The sequence below is a fragment of the Falco naumanni genome, chromosome 3 (genome assembly GCF_017639655.2).
Source record: "Falco naumanni isolate bFalNau1 chromosome 3, bFalNau1.pat, whole genome shotgun sequence".
NCBI classification, from domain to species: domain Eukaryota; kingdom Metazoa; phylum Chordata; class Aves; order Falconiformes; family Falconidae; genus Falco; species Falco naumanni.
The window spans coordinates 58,201,113-58,224,093 of record NC_054056.1 but is presented as its reverse complement, the minus strand read 5'-3'; positions in this window follow the sequence as shown (position 1 = coordinate 58,224,093).

Here is a 22,981-nt window from a genome sequence, read left to right as displayed (position 1 = left end):
AGTTACTGGGATGCGGAATGTGGCATAGAAATCTAATTAGAAGAAAGTTTATTTGTCTGGCTAATTCTTTGCTTTACTGCAGTCGTTCACAAGGAAGAACATTCACTGAAGTCATTCAGTGTAAAGTAAGTGGTATTTAAAGACAGACACCTATTCAAAATGTGCATGTGCTTCATACAGTCACATGAGCAGAAAAGTTTGCTTAAAACATTTTACTGCCCATTCCCAAAACATACTTAGCATGGTCTTTCTGGAAGGACACTGCAGGCTAAATACATCATAGCCTACATCTACCCCAGCTGCCTCAGCAGAGCTGAGGAAAGCTCCCGGGCACAGGGACTCTATCCCCTCTGCTATTAAGTGATAGCACAGTCCTGGCACCACCTATAGCTCAGGTTAACTATAACTGTCTCCCTGTCCCCTTCTGATGACAGTCCAAGGACCAAAAGAATAAAAGAATTTATGGACATGCACATGAGCTTTTCACACCAGCTGGACTCATCTGTAGAGACCAGCTCAGAGTGTATTTTTGGTACTGGTATATATATAACCCATGGGGTACCGCAATGCACAGTGAATGCTGCCCTCTCTCATGGCCCCAGGACAGGTTTGCCCAAGGGGAATGATGCTTCTGGCTCATCTAGGGTGAGGGTTTTAGGAGTGAGTTTGCTACATGTGAAGAGCATCCCAATTAAGAAACATTCAAGGTGTAGTCCTTGGCTTCTAAGCCCAGATGTGTCCTAAAACTTGCCTTCCCTTGGCCAGACTTCTCCTGGGCTGTTGGCTTGCCCTGTTGCTACAGCACCAGCTTAACTGCACTTAGCATTCAGGTGACAGCAATCTGCGTAACTAGCTCGGGCAGTGATGTGAGAAATCCCTCACTAGTGTTCCTCATTCCCTGTTGCCTTCTTACTCGTCTCTCACCCAGGGCACCACAGCTTACCGGCTGGCCAAGTGCTGGCATGGTCTCCAGTCACTTACCATATGTCTGTGCTTATTAGTATAAAATCTGGGAGCAGGGAGGATCTTCATGCCCTCCTATGAGTACTGTGGATTTAAGTACTACTCAATTCTAGCTGCAGCCTGTCCTAGGTGGGCTTGCAAAGAAATCCTTCAGCAATAAAATTCCTCCCACAGACACAAACTTTTTTTAACAAGAAGTGGTTTTCTGGTAGAACCAATATCTGGTCCCTGCATGAAGAACATGATAGAAGAATGTCAGTGGGCATTTTGAAATTAAATGTTTGGTGCCACTGTTTAAGCTGCTGCCAACTTGAGAACTATGCCAAGAAAATTGCAATCTTAAAAGTTAGTGAAAGCACCTGGAACACATCTGGCTTTTGGGACACTCTTTCACTTATACCTGTGATAGCCATTATAAGTCACTGAAATGGCCTTTAAATCACTGTGCCTGATGCATTTCTCTAAATATGGCCCATGTACAAACTTCCAAAGAAATGTATAACTGGCCTGTGTTGATAACAGGAAGGGAAACAGATGAGGTTGTTAAAAAGTCAAAAAAAGAGTGTTGTTGAAGAAGCTCAAAATTTCATATTGTCAGTTTGGTAAATGCCTTGTTAGAGATAAACCTTTTGCGACAATTTTCTTCAAGTTCTGCAGAGAATAGGGTTTTTAGTCATCTGGAAAAACTTGGTATGATTAACTCTGATGAAAAATGGATTAAAACCAATCAGTATTGAATTAACTTGGTTGTAATCATCATATAAATAAATTGTTGCTTTACTGTTAAATCTAAACTGATTTCTTTTTTTCACTTTTCTACATTATAAATTTTGGTGAAAGTTTCTAAGAGCTTTCATTATTTTCAATCATAATGAACTATATGACGTCAATCAGCAAATTAACCCAGTAATTTATGTGTGGAAAAATAAGTAGACAACTTATGCAAAACAATTAATAAGTGATCAATAATTACTTTCTCATTAAGACATGAAATAATTTCCTCTTTAACATCACACAAGCATGGCATTTTTAAAAGACTTACCAGAGTCAAAATCTTAGCTGTACAAAAATACTATACACTTCTGAGACAATTAATTTTAAAAAAACCCACCCAGACCCATGAATTACACATGACCTGAAATTAGATCTTAAAATCTGAAGTTCTGTACATCTTTATTTGGTATAATATGACTAGATTATATTCAATACAATGTCATTTGGATGCATACAGCTTTTTTTTATATTTCATAACAGCAGTTTATCTATTCAGTGCTTGGCCAAGAAATATACTGACTGATAAATAGATGTTTGCAATATTTTTATCCTGTGCATGGTAAGTTGGTCCTAATTAAGCAGGATTAGAGTGGCATTGATGCTTCCATATGAAATAAAAAAACCTCACCACCAAGGGCTAATTTACATTCTTATTATTCACCACATGTGAAAACATAATAGCTTTGGCAAGATAAATGAGGATTCTTTGTCAGCAATCCAGTGTCTACAATGCATTTGGAACTGGTTTCTTTGCTCAAATTGATAACAAAAATCTGATCTGAAGAAAATGCTCTCTTTTGGTTTTTCGATATGCTATGCTAGTTCACACTGAATTATGTTGCATTAGATCATGAGCCAAGCAGTGGGGGAGGAGGGAGGGGGAAAGCAGGAGGTGGAGGAGAGTGAATGTGTGACATAATCTAAAGAGTGCTTTAAAATCATTGGAAGTACAGAGGAAGCAGCAGTATATCAGGAGCCCCTGTTAAGTGCTGTAACTTGAGTTCAAAAGGGCATAGATCCTGACTTTTGCTTCCTTCATCACTTATTTACAACTTCCAGAAACACATTATTACACAAGGAGGCTGTGACAAGATACAGATGCAGAAAAGCAGCAGCTGCATAGCTGGGAGACCCTAAAATCTCAGTCACACAGAAGTTCTTAGTACATGAAGCACCAGTATAAAACAAAGAACAACATACAAAATTCCTAACAGTCCCACCTCCCAGCAGCATGCATTAGAGTAGACAGTTAATAAAGAATGATAAAAAACTACTACCTGGCACTTAATAATTTGCCAGCGGTTTATTATGCTGTTACATGATATGACACTTCTGTAATTTATTTTTCTTTAAAGTCATGTAATGAAACACTACATTGTAAATCTAAGTTGTTTTCTTACTGCAGAAAGGAAAAAGGAAAATGTCAGGCTTAAAGAGTCTAAATAGATGTTTAATGGAGGTGGCAAGAAGGAAAAGCAATAGAAATAGTTGTGGAAACATGCTGAACACCCATCTGCATGCAGAAATCTCAATTTATTTATATTCTAATGGCTGAAAATTTTTTTACAAAATGTTAGTGCAGATACCTATTACAGATTCAGAATATGATAGTCAACAGTAAGTGTGCAAGGCATAATTGGCATATCTTTTGGGGGAGACTGATGAGGTTGTAACGGCCTCTCTTTGTCTAGACTCTGCTGATTACATCCCATTTGCTTTCCCTTTTTACTGACAAACTTGACTTCCAAATTATGGTAATGTTATCATGTTCTTTCTCTAACTGGTTGTATTTACATTTCCTTATCTCAGGATGAGCTTAGAGAAATTCAACTGAAAACAAGTTTCCTTGTTAAGTTTTTTCAGTACCCAGCCAGTTTCCAAAACAGTCAGTTGCTGGTCACTTGTTATTCTTATGCCCTTATTTGCATCCAAACTTCTTACCAGCAGTATTTAAGAAAATTTAGAAGTTTAAAACCTAGACTTTAAGTGCTATTGTATGTGAGGCAAAAGAAAAATAGATTGGAAGCTTAAGACCCACAGCTCAATTTAAATTAGTTTTGTGCATTTCATCTGTTGGAAGTCTGAGATGTTTAAAACACTGGGAAGTGCTGTGCACCTGGTCTAGGGTCTGTACTGAGGAACAGCATAAGCAGAGATGGTCTTCAGACTCAAGCCTGATTTTGGGTTTCTGTAGCTTAAAGCTTGGTTTTCTGAATGTTATGAAAAGTGGAAAATTTCTATAGACCTTGAAAAACACACTGACCTACTGTAATATCTTTTTGCAAAATAAAATAATAAAAAAAACCCCAACAAACCAACCCTCTTCCTGCATTGCAAAGTGCTTTAAAAGATAAAGGCCATTTTGCTACCTGTACAAAATGCTGCTCTTTGCTCAGATTCTGGTGAAGTTCTGTGACACAAAGTCCATCTCACAGAAATAGCTTTGCGGCTTTTGTTAGGACAGAATGCCACAGTCTTCTCTTTGGAAAGGAAGCTGGCTAATCAGTGTGTAAATCTAATTAAGGAAATATTTTCAAATTGGCCTAAGTGACAGGGAACTCTTCTTTTTGAAATAATTTTTGAATTCATGTACCCTGAATACAGATGCTTGAAAACATAGAGGGACTCTTTCAAAATGCAAAGGCTAAATCAATGGTCCTGGAGAAGTAAATGACTGAAACCTTAGCTGCAAGGAAATGAGAAAGCCAGTAAACAAATCTATGCTTATGCAACAGGGAGACAGGACAGAACAGAATTTTCTTCTAGCTAACATGCATTTTAAGCTGTGGCAGCAGAATACCTCCAGCGCCCAGCTAATTCAGATCCCCTCCAGAGAAAGAATGCTGGGGAGAATAGAGTGGGTAAAAAAAAAATAAAAAATTGCAACATGGAAACTTCTGTTTTTCATTTTGATTTGGAAAATCCAACCTTTTTCTATTTTAATGTTGACATTTTTCACAGCATGAATATTCTGCCTTTCAGTCAGCTATGCCAATCCTTTAGGAGACTTTCCAGAATACCCTCAAAATGCAAATGATGTCATAAAAACCATTTTGCTTGAGTATGCAAATCTGACTTACATCAAATAATCATAAGCCTGAAACATATTTTCACTGAAATGAGAAAATCTGTCAGCAATAAGCAAAGCAAAAACTCGATTTAGGTCTAGGTGGCTTTAACTGTACAAGACCAAGCTCTACACTGGGCTGGATTTGTTTGGATTCCTGTTTTGTTCTCACATGCTCTTTACTCACCCTATCTAATGTTATGCTTTTATTCCTTTATGCTTCTGCTGTCTCTGGCTTCCTCTTATGTTGTGGATTGCATCAGGCATTTTTTACACATTGGTCTTACTTCATTAAAGCCTTCTGAAGCTACTCTATCTTCTTAACTTGCCATTAATTATCTTGTATGTACAAGCACCGATGGGCTAATTTTTACTTTTCCGCCCTCTATCCTATTAACTAATATTATCGCTCCTATTTCTTCTGAAAATAAGTAATAAGCAGTACTGAAACAATGGGCATGCTGTACTGAAGTGAAATGCAGCCTGTGAAGCCTGTGCTTTTGTGTACAACATAAATGCGTCTAGAAAAGAACATCTGGAGACTGGTATCTCTCTATCATTGTTGATCAGTGTGAATGTTATTATCTCATTGTTGACTTGAGCTCTCATCTGGTGTTATCCACTTTGTGTCTTATAATCATCTCAAGAATAGCCAGTCTTTGTTCCTAGGGTCCATTTTTACCAACATTTCACTGTTTAAGGCCCAAACCAAAGCAGTCAGCTGTTTATTCTCCAAGATAAATGAGACACATAATTCTTTAAATTATAAACCATTTTGATTTGAGACCACTTTTTATTTTGTTTCTATGTAGCACTGAACTCAACACTGGCGTTCTTAGGCATATGACGTACAGAAAAGTAAATGAAGGAATAACCAATGCATCTATAATCTAGGTTTTATGGTTTCAAATTATGGTGTAGAAAGTTCTCTGTTACTTCTTTTGGTGAGCAGAGAGTTCTATGACTATGTAAAGGGTTTGTGTGCTCAAATTTCATACCAGAAAAGCTCAGTACAGTGTTTTCTGGAGTTGTTGGAAGTACTCAGAGATAGATTCCAGTCTGGTGAGAGTGAAAGAAGGGGAAAGACCTATTGTCATGCCTCCTTGGATGTGAGAGGTAGTCCCCCTGGGTGGCTTAGGCCCCATAGGCTGCTGATCTTCCCCACTGAGGCATGAGCAAAGTGATGCAGAAGTGAGGGATAATGCAGGACTGCCAAGGTGGATGCAGCTCTGTGGTTTGAGGGGATGCCCAGGTGACATCTGAAGGCAGGGGGCTGGGAGCAGAGCTGAGTGAGCCCCAGGACAGCTGAGCTCAGGGCAGATGAGATGAGAAAGCTTTTTTGGAGGGCTGGGCAGAGTCCTGCTGAGACCATCCTGAGCTGGGGGATGCCTCTATCACTGGCATCAAATCCTGAGAGAAGCTTAATAAAGACTTTGGGGGCTGGGAATGGACAGTAACCCAAAAACTATGCCCAAGTGGGAACTCTATAAAATCTTGAAAAAAATTGTTTCTCAGGGTGAAATATTGTCATGATGCAACCATAGCGTCCAATTTATGGCAATAAGACAAAGGCAGAAGGGGGGAAGCCTGTATTGTGTATAACAGATTGCAATCAGACTTTCAGTATCATCTACCATAGCCTTTGTATTTTCATTCACTGTTATATACATCTTTCTGCACATTAGTCTGAAAAGGAACTAATAACATTTCTGTTCATTGTGTCTGCTGCCTTTCCCTATCACCACAGTTCCCTGTGAATAATTCATACAGTCTAATGTACTTCCTTTTAATTCTGTAACACCAAGACATTTAATTTATGTACAAAATAAGAACGGAGATTCCTTTTATCAGATCAATGAATTAGGTCTGAATGGAAAATCGCCTTACTGGTTGGTGGATTCTCACTGCCACTATCTCCTTATGAAGAAGTAACAAAAGACTTTCTGTTGTTGATGTTGGAGATTTTAGGGTTTGGGGGACATTATTTTAATTTTTTTTTTTTTTTTAATCTGGGCTACTCTGTAATAATTTCTAATGAATAATTCAAATGTCATGGGAAACCAAAGCTGCTAGAGACTCACTTTCCTATTATTAATTGTAGATTTCCTTTTCTATTAGTAATACTGCACTGAAAGTTTGTACTGAAGAAATCTAATGAGTGTGACTTAAAGCATTTTTAATTTTTCATCCTTCACCAAAGGTGCAATGAAATTGCCTTGGGTTATGTGCACAGACTTCCCCATGAGACATAAAATTAAAAAGATTTCTTCTGTTTCTCAGGGAGATTTTATTTTACTTCAGACATGAGCAACAACACCAGGGATTTTCCTTCTTCCTCTGTAAAAACTAACTTAACTTTCTTCATATGATTGCATGATGATTAACTTCAGCAATAAAAAGGCATTAATCCCAGAACATGAATAGCACACTTTGATGTTTTTCATGGCCAAAATGCATCACCCATTCATTTAAATATCACAGAAAAATCATCTACTTTGGGGAACATTTGATTTTTTTTCTCTGAGTTATTATAACAGGTATGATAAGATTTTAATGAGCTTTAAGCTTAATTTAGTTTATTTGGCTTTATGTAAATAACTCCAAGCCTTTTGTTTTGGAAGATCAAAGTTATTTGCATACCCTCTTCTTCACATAATCTCACAAACAAAAAATTTCATGAGAACGCTTTTTTGTTTCCTTGGGTATTTTTTTTTTCATTGGTTGTTTTTTTTTTTTAAATCCCAGTGAAGTATTTATATATGAAAGAAATTCCAGAAGTGTTCCAGTCTTCACGCATATGAGAGGGAGCAGATCCTCACAAGCTATAAATTGCCATAATTTACTGCAATTTTGCACCAGCTGAGAACTAGGTATACAATAAATCTGTGTTTATCTGAGCTTGAACTCACCTCTTCCATTAGCAATAAGGGAATGGTTAAAATTTTAACAATTATATTACATCTATACTGAAATACATGAAGGAATATAAGAATGAGATTAGATGAAGTTCCACCCTTCTCTCTGTATTTGAGTGACAGCAGAATAAAAAAGGTGGCCATATTCATGGTTGTTATGTCTCTGGTGGTCAGACCTCTGAGGTTTTGAAGGTTGAGCTACCAGCTGAATCTTTGTTCGTGCAGCAGTAGCTTATGAGTTTAGGCCCAAAAATTTTAAGTTTGCAGTTGATGACTCATCCTGGAACATAATGGTATAAGTGAATTTGTACAGCCAAATCTCAATGCACAAGTTATCTCAGAGAATATAATGGACATAATTTGTAACAAAATAAGGCTACACAAGGTTTTGAATGTCCCACAGCAGGGAGCTGCAGCCCTATTCCAGTGTTAACTATTGTGAGAATAACAATAAGGCTAGGATGGGAGATATTATTAGATTTAGGTCATAACTAAAGTAGTCATGCAATAAGCCTTCTCTGCCTGTCATGTACTCTATAAATCATCTTATACACTAAGTCCTGTACACAAATGTAAAGATTTTCAAAACTGCCTTTTTTTCAGAGCTCATATCAGCATTAGAAGCAGTTCTTAGCACTGTACACCATAATATTTTGAATAAGAAGTTCTAGTATCATGAATTTTTTTAAATATCCCTAACTAAGCACAAACCTGCAGGTATTTTTTTAATATATACATATAAATAAAACACACACACACATATATATACTTTATTACTGCATTATTGGTATAAGATGAAGTCAACTGAATTTAAACTGTTCATAAATGGTAAAACCAAGGTCAAGAATCCTGTCTCTAGGTCTACTGCTCTAATAGAGCTGTGAAAGTGTATTATAACGAAGTAATTTACAAAAAAAAAGACATCAGGCTCAAGTGGCTGTGTACTGTCATTATGTGTCCTGGAATTTACAGCTTACGTGAACTAGAAATATTGCCTATACTATGCATGAAGGAAGGGATGCAGGAAAAGGATTGCTTTCCTTAAGTAAGCTGTAAATGACATTAGAGTCTTTGTTGAAAGAAACACTATTAAACATGCTTTTAAAATATATATATATATATATATATTAATTGGTTATTTTGAAATTTTCAGAAATTTTTGTTACCAGGACAACTCAAACTTTTACATATTCTCTTTTAGAGAGAATTTGCACAATAAACTCACAGGGAGGTGAACCACTGGTCTGCTACAGGATATTGTGTAATATATTCATTTAAATGGCTGGAGCTAAGAACCCTTAAGCTGATCCATTATCTAATTCACTATCTCTAGACACAATGATGTTTATAGGCTCCACTGGATACTCTGAAATTTACCCACCAGCCATTCTGGATACTTGCGTCTTCTGCAGCTACCTGCTCGGATACTCAAAGGCATCCAGAATCTTTCATATGAACGTGTCCTGCACTGTAATTCCTGCCTATTGGAGGTTTAATGTGAAATGATGTGATGCCCTCAAGATCAACTGCTTTGCATTTACAGTCAGGGTTTCCAAAGGAAGTACAAGGGTCTCGAAACTCAAGTCCAATTTATGAGTTTGGCTGCAAAATTCCACTGAGATGTGCATAATAACATTGGATTAATAAAATGTTCTGGAGAACAAAATAGATCATGGAGAAAGGTATTTTAATAGGTCACCCTCTATCCATCCCAGGCTCTGTTTAGAAAACAATACAATATTATTGGAGTTAGAAGGACAGCAAACCAGAAGCAGACTGGTTGTGTTATAACCCAGTGATGGGAAATTTAACTGTGGAGGGTTGGATGCCAGTACGTTTGAAATTCATATCATTAAATTAAACTAGAAGTTGTTTTGTGAAAAGGAACTTCCAAGTCTTTTATTGTAATTCTTATAAGCCCTCTATTTGATCTGAGTCTTAAGTAATTTTTAATATTTTAAGAAACATTTTGATAAAATATATTAAAACACTGTACTGTTAGCACTGCTAACATCAGCTAATAGTAGGAAGTAATATGATCTTAACCAGCACTTGTTGAAGACTTCTGAAATATTCTAAGGTCTATTGAAAACTGATTGGTCTATTCACCATGTATTATTAAAGTGCTTATGAAAAGGTTAGATATGCCTGAAAGAATAAAGATTTAGCATTGTTACAAAATCTGACTGGCATCACAGCCATGTAAGAACACTCCTACTCCAGGTCCAGGTGACAGTAAGAGACAAATTTAGACTGCAAGGGGAAATAATGGTGGATCGACAACATTAGCAATAACACACAGAAGTTAGTGCCTCTAGTAAGTTGCTCTTTTCCCAAAGTTTATTTAAATAGTCAACTTTCCCACCAAATTAATAAAGAAGTGATTATGAGAAGTGTCTGGGAACATCCTAAGAGAAAAGCTGTATGGGCTACTGAAATTAAGCAGGGCTCATTAACACACAACCCAAACCCCTGAAAACAGCAAAAAAAATCTCTGATGCAGGGAAGGACATGCAATTTTTTTCCATTAGTGGCAACAGGATAACTCACTTCAGAAGGCCATTTAAAACAATGTAAAACTATCACTAATTTTGCATACATTTGATAAGGTCTGAATTCATCTTTGGTAGGAATTATCAAACAAAAGTTACTTAAACTCAAAAGAACTTGGTACTGATATCTGTCCTCTGTAAAAGATGGAAGCTCTTCTGGAGCAACATTAAACATCCTTTCAAAATTAGGGTCATAAAGACAAGCAGAAGCATCAGTGTTACCATTCTTTGTACGAAAAATCAAGAGGTGCAGGTAGACTCTCAAGGGATACAGTTAAAATGCAGATGATCATAGGCAGTCAACTGTTCCATTTTCGAAGGTCCAGAACAAAACTAATTTTGAAAATCATTGGGAAATAGTCTTCCTACACTAGGCCTTTAAAAGACCTGATTTTCATTTGGTGGATGTAAAATGGTTCATGTGAAATCTTACAATAAATCCTAGAAATGTTAAATAATTTGCACGAGTCTCCCAAGCTGGCCTGCAGTGGGTTTTGAGTAGGTAAAAGTCTCTGTTCTGAGCAAACCTATGAGTACTATGCTAATGTTCTTCCTATTGCTACTGTACTGTGTTGGTGATTCACCTACTACTAAATAAATAAATGAAAACCTGAACCTTTTTCCCAATGAACCAGTTCCAAGGTTTCTGTAAACAAAAAGATCTCCCAGAACATCAATGTTTCCAAAGGAGGAGTTATGTCCCTCAGATCCAAGAGGGAGTTAGAAAAAAGGTGGCACAATGATCTAGCAATAATATCCCCATGCTTTGTTGCATTCTCTTTGTTAAACTTCCCTATTAGCAAACACTGCTCTATGGGGCAGGTTATCAGATATTTGTTGTCTTGTTAAACAGCTGAGGCGTTGGACCAAAAAAGCATTTAGTGCTCAGGTACAAACGTTAAAAACTCTGTCCAAAGTTATGGTTTTTCATGTTGTATTGGAAGAAAAGAAATGGAATTGTACAGAAACTAAGAAATCTACCATTTTGTCTTCCTGTGTATTCATATACTGAAAATAAACCAGCTTTATTTATGCCTACTCTGTAGTGTTTTAGTACTTAAATATAAATCCATCTAAGAGAATTAGGGAATTCTCATAGACATCATGTTCAGATATATTTTTGACAAATGACAATGCAGTAGCCATTTGAGCTTATTTGTGTAGAATGTTATGCTGTTGAAGCCATCTGCTCAGAAGTAGATCAGAGGCGAAATATATCTACATGACTTTAAATCTACAGAATGGGGCTACAAGAACTCAGGATCCATCAATCAGTAGCTTGCGCTGCTACATAAAGTATCTTTAACATATAAAGACTTCTTGGATAATTTTTTTGGCACTAAGCCTGTCTTCAACACAATGCATCATCTGTAAACATGCAAATTACTTGGCTTCCAATAAGTCTCCTATAGAAAGTGCATTCTAATTAAATTTAAAGGCAGACTGGGGTTTTTTAATTAGGATGAATTATTAAAATGTTACTGTTTATGGTAGTGTTCTTTATGCTTTACAGTGGAAACTGCATTGTAATTTCTAAAATTACTTCAAACACTGGAAGAACGTTTTTATTTATGCCTCTGCACAGCATTAAAACCATAAATGGTTGGTACTGTCACTAAAATGAGAAAGCTATAAACAGTAGTTAAATTAGAATATAGTAGAGTGTAAGTGTGTGTGCACACGTGCGCATGAGAGACAGAGAGCGAAAGATCAGACAAAAGGTAGTAGCTGTATGTTAAAATTATTTTCTTACATAAATGGGTTATGCCATATTACATTTATTAAAATGTGTTTATGGAACATTAACCATACTACTCATTTCTGATAATTAAAATAAATGAAAAAATGACCCAGGCTACCAATCAAGAACACCGCTTGTGCCTATGGACTGTGGAGTGAATTCTAATCCCTATTACACTCGTCAAATTGTATCAAAGCCAGTGAGTCATTTTATATTTGAACCTGGGTAATGAAAGGCAAATGTTTAATATGGCCTTGTAACCCTTTCTAGCAGTTTATATGTATATCTAACCATTGAAGTTCACAGTATACCTCTCCCTCTTTTATTTTTTACTGTACACAGGTGCACCTATTTCAAGATGTTAAACAATGCATAGCATATTCAAAGCAGATTATCTATTTAATCACATTCCTGCAGTGAACAAAGGATAAAAAAAAGGTAAAGGAAGTGGACTTTGTAGAAAACAAAACAAACCGAAACAAAGCAAAACAAAACAGGACAGAACAACCACTCTTCCCCATACTTTGGCAAAATCTGTCAATGGTAAGGCCTGCCAGGGTCTTCCCTGCCACTCAGACTCTATGGCAGAGCTGGAGGGAAACTGGTTCTGTATTCATCCCTTTGATTGTCAAGGGAAACAATGTGAATTGGTAAGAAGTCACAGCATTGCTGGACAGTTAGCTGCAATGGCTATAAAACATTCCTCCAGAGGTATGTAGTAGTTTTGTCATGAACTACTGTTTAGGTAGAAGTAAGTGGGTTTTAAGCTTAACGGCTTATATATTTAGGATGTGAGCTCATGTGCTGTATTACTTTTTCATATTGACATTTAGATCCTGCCTTTCTTGTTCTCATCTGTTACACTCAGTTTCAGAAAGCACACACACTGCAAGGTTATCACTGAACAATACTGTACTTTTCTTCAAAAATAACTTTTCCTGCAGCTTGATCATCTTCTCTTTCTTGAGTCCTTTGATTCTTGCTATATTTTCAGTGTTGCTTCCATACCTTACGTCTCTGATAAGGTCTCTGATGCTTAGCAACTCTGATGGGTCTCTGAAGAAAATTCACATTCCTAATCCATCTTCAAGTTTTTTCCTGGTCTGTTCCACATGTTTTCTGTCTCTTTGACGTAAATAATAACCAACAGCTTCTCCTTCCTGATGCAGCAGACCTCTACTCTCCAATGGGAGTATGTTTGTGACAGAGCTCAGTCTTCTCAGCTGTTGGTCCCAAACACAGAGCTAATTCTTCCAGAAGGTGGACTCATATATCCCACTGTTTTCTGGCCCCTACAAAATGCTTTTATCTCTGATCTTGCCCTTCCTCAAATAGCAATTTATATATTCATAACTAAAACTCCAGAAAACATGCTGCAGCAAGACACACTATGGTATGCTGGCATGCAGTTCTCCCCTGGGGCTGGAGATAAGAGAGGAACCAACATGACAGATGTGACATTTCTTATTGGAAGATTCTTGGACAGAGCACTGATAAACACTATCCAAATCTGTATAAAAGAGAGGGAATAATCCTGAACTTTAACTAATCTCTTTTTTCATCTTCTCACTAATTACTCCACATAAACTTTAACTCATTTTTATTTAAAACCTCTAATATTCAAAACAAAGCTGAACATCTGAAAAAAATATAAGGATTAAGAGCTGGTTTTGTTTTCAGTGAACTTCCTCCCTCTACTATGCTGGTCACTCTCTTTGTGATTATTATGTTTATATATTTATAATATTTCCAGTTTAGTGTGTAGTAACAAATGGTTTAAAAATTGGTCTGAAATCCAAAAGGTCAGTAAAATGGAAGTGTAAACAAAATGGATGGAGGATTAGAGATAGTATCAGAGGCTATGAACTGGCATGTTCATATTACCAGTGTCTCAGTTACCAGGGCAAGCTCACACTATCCGACTCAAGTTACCAGGGTCTTCCTTCTTACCCTTGGAAACAAGAAATTCCTAGAGTTCAATGGCTTTTATTATGATAATTTTACTCCATTAAAAAACCCAACACTATTATCAAATTATTGATGTTACAGCCTAAAAAACCCCCAGATTGTAAGGCATTGCAGAAGCACAAAGATGGGCACAGAAACTGAAAGTTTCAAGAAAGAGTCTCAAAGACAGAGACCAGGAAGGAACACAGGAGTGCAGGCTCAGTTGCTGAAGTGACAAGACAGGACAAAAGCATTTTTACTGTTTTGCTGTTGTTTTTGTCTGGTTATGAAGGTGTGGAGGCTGGGCCACTGGTAGGGAGCTAGGTGGGTGCTCCTGTGATGCTGGTGGTGTGACCTCACGCAAAGGATCCTGGGTGTTCTGGGGTGCTTCCAGGTCACCCCTGTGGCAGATGGACCCACTGCCATTGATGAGTCTTCCTGAGGTGGATCGACCTCCACGGGCTCCATGCTATTGTCTGGTGAATTAACAGCCATTGGCCCTATGGCATGCTTTAGTGGATCAGCGTCAATGGGCTCCATGTGGGCTTTGGTGGGCTGACATATCTAGGCCTCACACCATGCCTCAACAGACAGACACACCAGGGGCCCATGCTGTTCCTCTGTGTGCTGCACGCCATCATTGCATGAGTGCAGACAATTGCTGTCATGGCACCAGGGCTGATGTTGTTCCTCCTCTGCTGATGCCCCTTCCTCCTGGGAGGTGCCTTCCTTCTCTGCAGCTAGAGATGGGGACCAGGTCTGCGCTGTCCCATGCCATGATGGGCAGCCACCCCCCTCACTGCTGCAGCTGATCTTCCTTCCCAGCATGCTTGGCATCTGAGGGCCTCAAAGCTCGGCAAATTGTGAGCCAGCTGCATGGGCCTGGGTTTTAATAGGTCCCAAGTAAAAGACAGTGAGGTGGCTGATGACAGCAGGAGGCCACTATGACAATGATTGTAACTGGCCAATGTGTGTGGCCAGATATGGAAGGCTTGGGCATAGGGGACCTGTGACCTGAAAGGGGATTTTCTGGGATATTCTTTTTTAACAGAAACTGATGGGAGCTGGTTCTGCCAGGGTTATCCTTGGCATACAGAATGCAGGAGAACATGACACAAAGGTAACAAGCCCTGCCAGAAGTCCCAGATTTCCAGGTTAACCTCTGTAAAATATGAAAACTGTTGTGTTTGCACCTGTCACTAACAGTCATGTTTACACCATCTTGGACTAAATGATCTGGTTATCGAAGACCAAATCTTCCATAACTATGAATTTTTTTTCTTTTCTTCCATTTTCTGTTTGACACTGGTATTAGGCACCATTGACTTTTCATTCAAGACTTCTTAAAAGCCATATCCTTGACTTGCAGCTAATTTATTTTTGTTGATGAATCTTCCTCTCAGTACCTCAAAAATACTGCTAAAATACCATCGCTAAATTACCTGAGTCATCACAGGCTGCTCTAAGTCCAGGATCTATTATAACAGAGAGACTTGTCAGAATAGAGCAAACTAACCCTGCCTTGACTCACGTTCCCTTTGCTTTTGTGCCTGGCAAATTCTTCTGAGCAGCTTTAAGGTCACCTCTATTCCTCATTCCTTGTGACTTTATTTGTCACATGTCTGTATCTCACAGAAAGATTATTTAATTATCTATGACACTTTGCATGTGAGTGTACACTTCTCAGTGGCCGCCAAGTGGGCAATTATTGTTAATGGCAGTTTTCTTTTTGAAATTTCCTTTGTGCAGTAACACAAAATATTTATGTTTCATACCAAAATAAATTAACTGAAAGGCAAAAGTAAGTACTGCCCTCCTGTATGCTTTAAAATATTGGCTGATTCTTTATTTTGGTATATGTAATATCTAGGATGTATGGGTTAAAGATAATGTAGGAAACTTAAGGAATGGATATTCAGAGATATTTCTGTTACCATCAACAGAATGAATAAATGCATCTTTGAAAATCTAGCCTATAATCATTTATGTTCTTTGGCTTTTCAGTAAAAGCCATGAAGACTTCAGATTTTTTTCCCATTTTACATACATTCATTTTTCTCAAGTTCTAAAAATATTTTCATGTATAGAAGGAAAACAAAACTTTTTTTTGACAGTCAACACAACCTTATGTATTACTTTTTGAAATGCCAAGTTAAAATAATGTTCACTGTGGACAAACATCCCACTCGTTAGGAAGCATAAAAGGATTTTGCTGAAGTGCGATCTTCTATCATTCTGTCACTTTGAAATTGTTTGCAGGTTCACAGCTGGACTACAGCAACCCAAAGTACATTGCTAAGTGAAAGGAGAAGGCAGGTGACAATTACATGAGAAGTCACTGCAAGTAATTTTGTTAGGAGAAAGCTGCCAACTATAAAGCAACACTTGCATTAAAAAAAAAAAAAGAAAAAAGAAAAAAAGAAAAGATAAAGAAAAAAGAAAAGAAAAGCAAAAAAAAAAAAAAAAAAAAAAAAAGAAAAGAAAAGGAAAAAAAAAAAAGGAAAAAAAAAAAGACAGCAACCCTCCCCTCCCTGAATTTTCCTTAATCCTTTGTAATGAAGTATTTTCCAGTGTTGGGCAAAACAAGAGATATTCATAAATCAGCTTCTAAAACAAAAACCCCCAAACCTCACACCCCAAGAAACTGGAGTTATGAATATAGAAGGATTGCCTTGAGTTATACATTTTACTGTGTCTGAACTGTCAATGTAAAAACTTGGTAGGTAAGCATAAGTTATGTCAGCCTGCATGTCTAGTACTTTAAAGCCTGCATGACATAAATGTGTCATACAACACAGTCAGAAATTTCGTATTAATTGAGTGTGGTTATTCAGACACACTCAATAATTTACAACCTCCACTATTACATACAGAGGTATCCTATCTTAATTATGTTGTCAGTTGTTAACAGGATTATTGAGGCTGGTTGAGGCAATCTTCATTTTAAAAATTGATAGGAATTTTTCAGATTTTGTTTCCATATAACATCTGCAAGTGGTATTTTGACTGTGTGAGCAGCATATTAATCTGAAATATACAGTATGTTAATAACCCATTTATTTTTATTTCTATGCCATGTGCTTTCAGTGTGCTTTCAGAGCTGAAACAAATACTTTCCATGTAGAGATTATGCTGTATTATTACTGCTAACTCCAGCATTAATCCAAGGGAGTTACATAACTTTCTTGATAACATGATGGTAATGAACAGCAAAAGAAGGCAACCCCTCATAAATATGCTTTATTCTGGGTTTAAACTGTGCTCCTCACTTTGTACCCAAGTGCAAAGCCCAGCCAACATGAGTATCAAGGCATGGTTCACATGAAGATTAGGTACCAAAACTTGCTGTTCAGAAAACCTCAGATCAAACTTTGGGTGCTATTGAATTTTACATTCCATAAACATTTTGGTTTCCCATTTTAAAGGCTTACAGATATCCAGAATTTTGGATCTCTGTCTCCCTGGACATGTCTTAGAGTTGACAGGGCTGAAGAAATGGTGTTCAGCTAATGTCTAAACTCTAAAGAAATCCAGCCACTATAAGTCTAAAAGTCACCTGAGGGGCTGGATCCTGTATGTGCTTCAGCAGCAACTTTAACATACAGTGGCTTCCAGAACATCCTCTATACAATTCTGCTTGATCTTTCGCTGCTGTGGAGCTCTATTTAGTTACAAGACACTGTGTACAGAAATACAGGATAAACCAGCATTTTATCATAGATTTTTTTTTTCTTTTTCTCTCTCTGATTTTTTTTGTTGATTTCTTTCTTTCTATATGTGTCTTCTGAAAGTGCACATATATTAAGAATTTCTGCTTAGTTTTCTCACCGTCTCATTGATGCTTTGGATTGCAAAACTAAATTGTAATGCAAAGAAAATACACAGGTTCATAATATTTGGATACATTTAATTCATTCAGATTCCAGGGGATAGATTAGATTTAAAGATTTTTCAAGTTTCCTGTCCTAACTTTTCCTTATTTTTATGGGTCTTTTTAGGATCAGAAGGTACAGTTAACAGAAATAAAGCTAATCCCTCCTTGTTGTTTGTGAATAAAGGATGCTTTGAGTATACATCATTTCTGTATTAAAATGTCTACAAAATAAATCAGACTTTCAATAGTTCCTACAAATAGATCTATTATTAGTCTTACTGTAAGTGCAAGCATGTTAACGTTGGATATGGAAGAATTTATGACCTTATTTCTTTAAATGCTACAGACTGATGTGGATATTTCCAACAGCTAGTCTCTTTTGCTATGTGTGTTTAACAAAGGCCACTGGCTTAGCAAGGCACAATTCCAGGCACGTACCTGCACGTAAAACTCCTCTGGCCCCCACTGTGGACTTATCTTTTTTCCAGCCTTTCAGTACAAAACCACCTTGAGAAACAAATTGGGATGTTTTCCATTTTTCAAGCTTAAAATCCATGAATTCGACAATGAATTATAAGTTACATAGTTTAGTATCATCACATATAACTGCATTTAGTGGATGGAAATAACTGTATATTTGGGGTGTGTATGTATATGCATATATATACATCGCCATCCCCCATCTTTTCCCCCATCTTTCGGCAGTTCCTTTTCCTCAGCTGTTACTTGGTGATGGAAGGGGGTGACAGTCATTTTATCATTATGCTTATGGAATTCTAAGCATTAGAAGTCTGGATTCTGGTCGCCTAGATGCCATATGGCCTATTAGTAATGAATTTTATTAATGGTATTTTATTGAAACTTCAGAATAAGTAGAATGTTAAATAAAAATATTAATTTTTCACATCCTAATCAGGAAGGACAAAAAAGAAAATGGATCCTAATAATCTCAAAGCCATAGACTATACCTCCTGTTTAAAAAATACATATAAGCAAACACAAAAATGGTCTAAACTACTCACATGCAGAGACAGTCTTGAGGTAAAAGAAGAAAATAGCTCCAGAACGCTATGCTCTTATAAGCATATGGCTTCCGATGTTTTCCATTTATATATATATTTGCGCGCGCGCACACACACACACACACATACACACACCCCCATCCCCACACGAACATACACACACACACACATGAACAACAAACAGCTCCATTGGAGCATATAGTCAACTTAAATTCAGTTTGCTTAAAATGAAACCAGGATGACACTTGGATTGTTAGCTGCTTAGGCACAAGGAATCTTTTTCTTAAAGATTTGATGTAAAGACTACTAAGTTAAAACAGTGTGCTCTTTCTTTTTCTTTTCTTTTTCTTTTCCTATTTGTTACTGTGAATGAACAACAGCAAAAAAACATTATTGACATTCTCTCCCTCTTTCATATCTGACCTTCTCAGAGCTTGACAGGACTCAGAGAACTCTAAAATGCATGCACTTCACCCCATCAGCTAACCTGGATTTACTTGCAATACTTGAAATCCTTGCTGTATTCATGGGTCAGTGAGTGCCTGCTGTTCATTTGCACCATGTTACTCATTTATGTTTTCCGCAGATTGTCACTATTGGGGAAAAGGAGTTTGTTTCAGGAAGTAATCAATTAAAACAACATCTTGCTCACAAAAATTCTTGACAAACTGTTAACTCAATTTTAAAAAATAATAAAAAAAAGTAGAACAAATCTGTCATTAATTGTGCAGTTTGGACCTACTACATGACTGTTCTTTCAATGCATAGAAACCAAGAACTAGATTAACTCCTGATGGTACCAGGCTGTATCCACAGAACCACTGGTATCATGACAATTTACAACACGTGGGAACAGAAGTAAGACTACCACTACTCTTTCTAAAGGACAAACACAATTCATGTTTATAACCTTATAAGACTATTCTGCAGATCAACTGAAACTGCACAAATTGCTAGGTATATTTTCTGGATCTCTCTGCCAGATTTCTTTGGCTTCTCCATTTCTATCGACATCTGGGATCTGGCTAGCTGTTGGCATTCCAGTGGGGCAGCCAGGTATGGGATGATATGACTTGCCTCGTAACATTCAGTCTTTCCAGTTTTTTGCTTCCAGGCATGGTCTTGCACCTCACTTACTCTAATCAATCTCAGTGAAATAATTTGGGCCAAAAGAATTTGTGGTGTTGCTTATTAGCTAAAGTGGACTTGAAATCAGAAAAAAATGTATATTTTACAGAATAATGTATTTTTATTTTTAATTAAACTGCTCAGTCTATATGTCGGTTGGTCCTTTTTAAATTTGACCCCATGTGTTCTTGTGCAGTCTTGATATGCACCCATTAGTCTCTCTCCCCAATAACTTCTGAGTGCAATGACTAACGTAACATTTGAGAGAAATAAAGATGTCTCGACAATAGTAACGCTGCTACAAACTTCAGGCACAATTGTCTGCTGTCCACAAGAGAGGAGATAGAAATGAGAGTCTCCATTGAAGGAAAGGAAGGCAGAAATCAGCTGTAACATGCTGTCAAAAGCTGCTCCGCCAGTCTTGACTAGTAATAGCATTGTGTCTCTTTCTGAGTTAGGACATCGTGGGGGTTATCATGGGAAAAAGGAAGAAACAGGATGTTCAGAAAAAGGACCCAACCCATAGGAAATCAAGTTTCATTCTGGCCTTTCAGAACAACTATATTACACACACACACACATGCACACACCCCCTTCAGCCCTCTGTGCTATTGCTTTTCTAGAACTTTATCAGCCTTCTAAACTGATTCATGATACTTAGGTTAGTGTAAGTTATGGGAATGCACTGTAAGGAACACATTTGAAATATGTAATTGACAAGCTGCCTAAGGTATACGGAGTGATCAGTCTAATATTCTTTTCAAGAATATTCTTGAACGATTAAAATTTTCATAGTATGTGACCAGATCTTCACTGATCCCATCCCTTTTCTAGTCTCATTCTTTTCCATGACTTAGTCACACGCAGAAAACACAACTGCAGCAGTAAGTAAAAAAGCAATTTTAGATTACTGTGCTCCCCTTCCTGAACACGTCCTGGAAGTGTCAGTCGGTTTAGCTTATGGTATATTGAGATAAAGTCATAGTATGCTGAAAGAACAGTAGGGCATGACAGCACTGCACTGATTTCTGACTCATCTGAAAGTTGATGTCATTATTCAGTGTTGGCCTGATTATATATAGTACATAAATTCATCACCAAATGAATCAGTCTAGGCAGGCTGATCATGAAAGATCCGTGAGTTTCTTGTATTTTTGATTTTTTTGTAGTTCCACCCCACCCTCCCACCCCCCCCCCCCCCCCCAGACTGTGATGATCAGTCTCTAAGAATTCAAGATTTTCCTAAAATTTATTTTGGTAGGTGTGGGTAAATATATTTACCCATGAGGCCCCAGCAGTTTTAGTCTTTGTATTGAGATCAGGCATTTAAGGATCTAAGACACATGTACAGAAAGTATAAAGCAGCTGTAGGTAGCCCAAAACAAGAACAAACTTTGAGAACATATTTTAGAATAGCTCATTGCTGGTGCACTGTGATTTTATCAGAAATTCAGTGGGGGCTATAGAACAGTTCCAGTAACTCTTGTCCACCAATGATGAAGAGGCACTACCTCTAACAGGCTGCACCCATGTTACTGATTTTTATATATTATTTTGCTTGTGCTTATTATGAATGCATATTCACTTTCTTAACGTATTCTAGCAAATTAACAGAGAAGAACATTCATACAAGGTGCAGAGTTTTGTGAATGCTGAGTATTTGCAAAAGATGTATTTTCAATTCCAATGAAGATTTTGTGTCAGATATATGCATAAGTACAAACATAAGCAAGTGCTTGGACGATGAGTGAATTACAGTTTTGATCCAGTAATTACATTAAATTCCTATAAGTACAAACTACCTCAGGACAATACACTACAATCTGAACTGTGCTCCTAGGCATGATAGCCAGCTGTAGCTGTGCCTACTTCAAATACTTAAAAATTGTCACACGGTGAAAGTGTTAAAAGAGCTATTAAAAATGGGCATGGCCCATCTATTTGCTTTTTTACATAATCATAGTGTCTAACACTTGTACTTTTCAATGAACACCTCATAAATTCAGTATCCAGGTTTTAAGGCAAGCACCATCATGAAACTTAAGACCAAATCATTACACTTTACAATATTGCCATTAAAATAGGTATTACAATTACAATACTGTATTACAATATATCTGAAATTTGCACTTGCTCTCACTCTACTAAACATGAAAGCTATGCCTTTACAAGTATGAATTTAATTGTTTCCTGAAACACAGGAAAAGGTCAATGAAGCTCCAAAGTGCCATAATTTACAGTTCTTCAGATGCAAAGAATTTTACAAATTTAGCTATTTCCTAGCATGTTGTGTTACTTGTATACTGAATAAGATATGAAAAGGGAGATGGGATTAAAAAAAAAATTCCAACAAGATAAAGCAGTGCCTTTTTCTACTGCAAAAATAATTTCATGACATTTTGAAATAAGTAAGGAAAAAAAAAAAAAGCCACCAAAAATGTACTTGCTTCCTAGGACTTTTATAGCTGGAGAGAAGTCAAGGAAGTAATTTTTTTGGTCTCTGATCTCCACAGCAGTCAAAGGAGCTGTACTGTCCTCATCAGCATCACAGAGAAAAAGTTTCTAAATGTTGAAATTTGTGACCTTCTCAGCAGAATGCTGTTAAGAAGCTCTTTGTTGCTTCAGGTTATTTCCAGTTCATTTCTCCTTGGATATGAGCTTTTCATGGCGTTTAATAGACTCAGTTCTAAATACAGAAGTCAGGTTACAGTTCAGCACCACATGGTCACTCTCTTGAAGGGATAATTGCTGAAGAAGGATGGTGATCCCTGTAGCACCAGATGATGAAATGGAGCTTCACCCTTCCCTAATGTAGTTGTTCTAGTCATAACTTTCAACGCCTTGCACTTGTTTTATGTTCTCTGTGACTGGAGGTCTTTTCATGCTATAAAATCCACATCACTAAAACTATTGTTCATTGATGCAATCATGAAGAAAAAGTCAAGTATAAACACCACAGAACATTGTTTCCAGCTCAGTGACCCAACATTGGTTAACT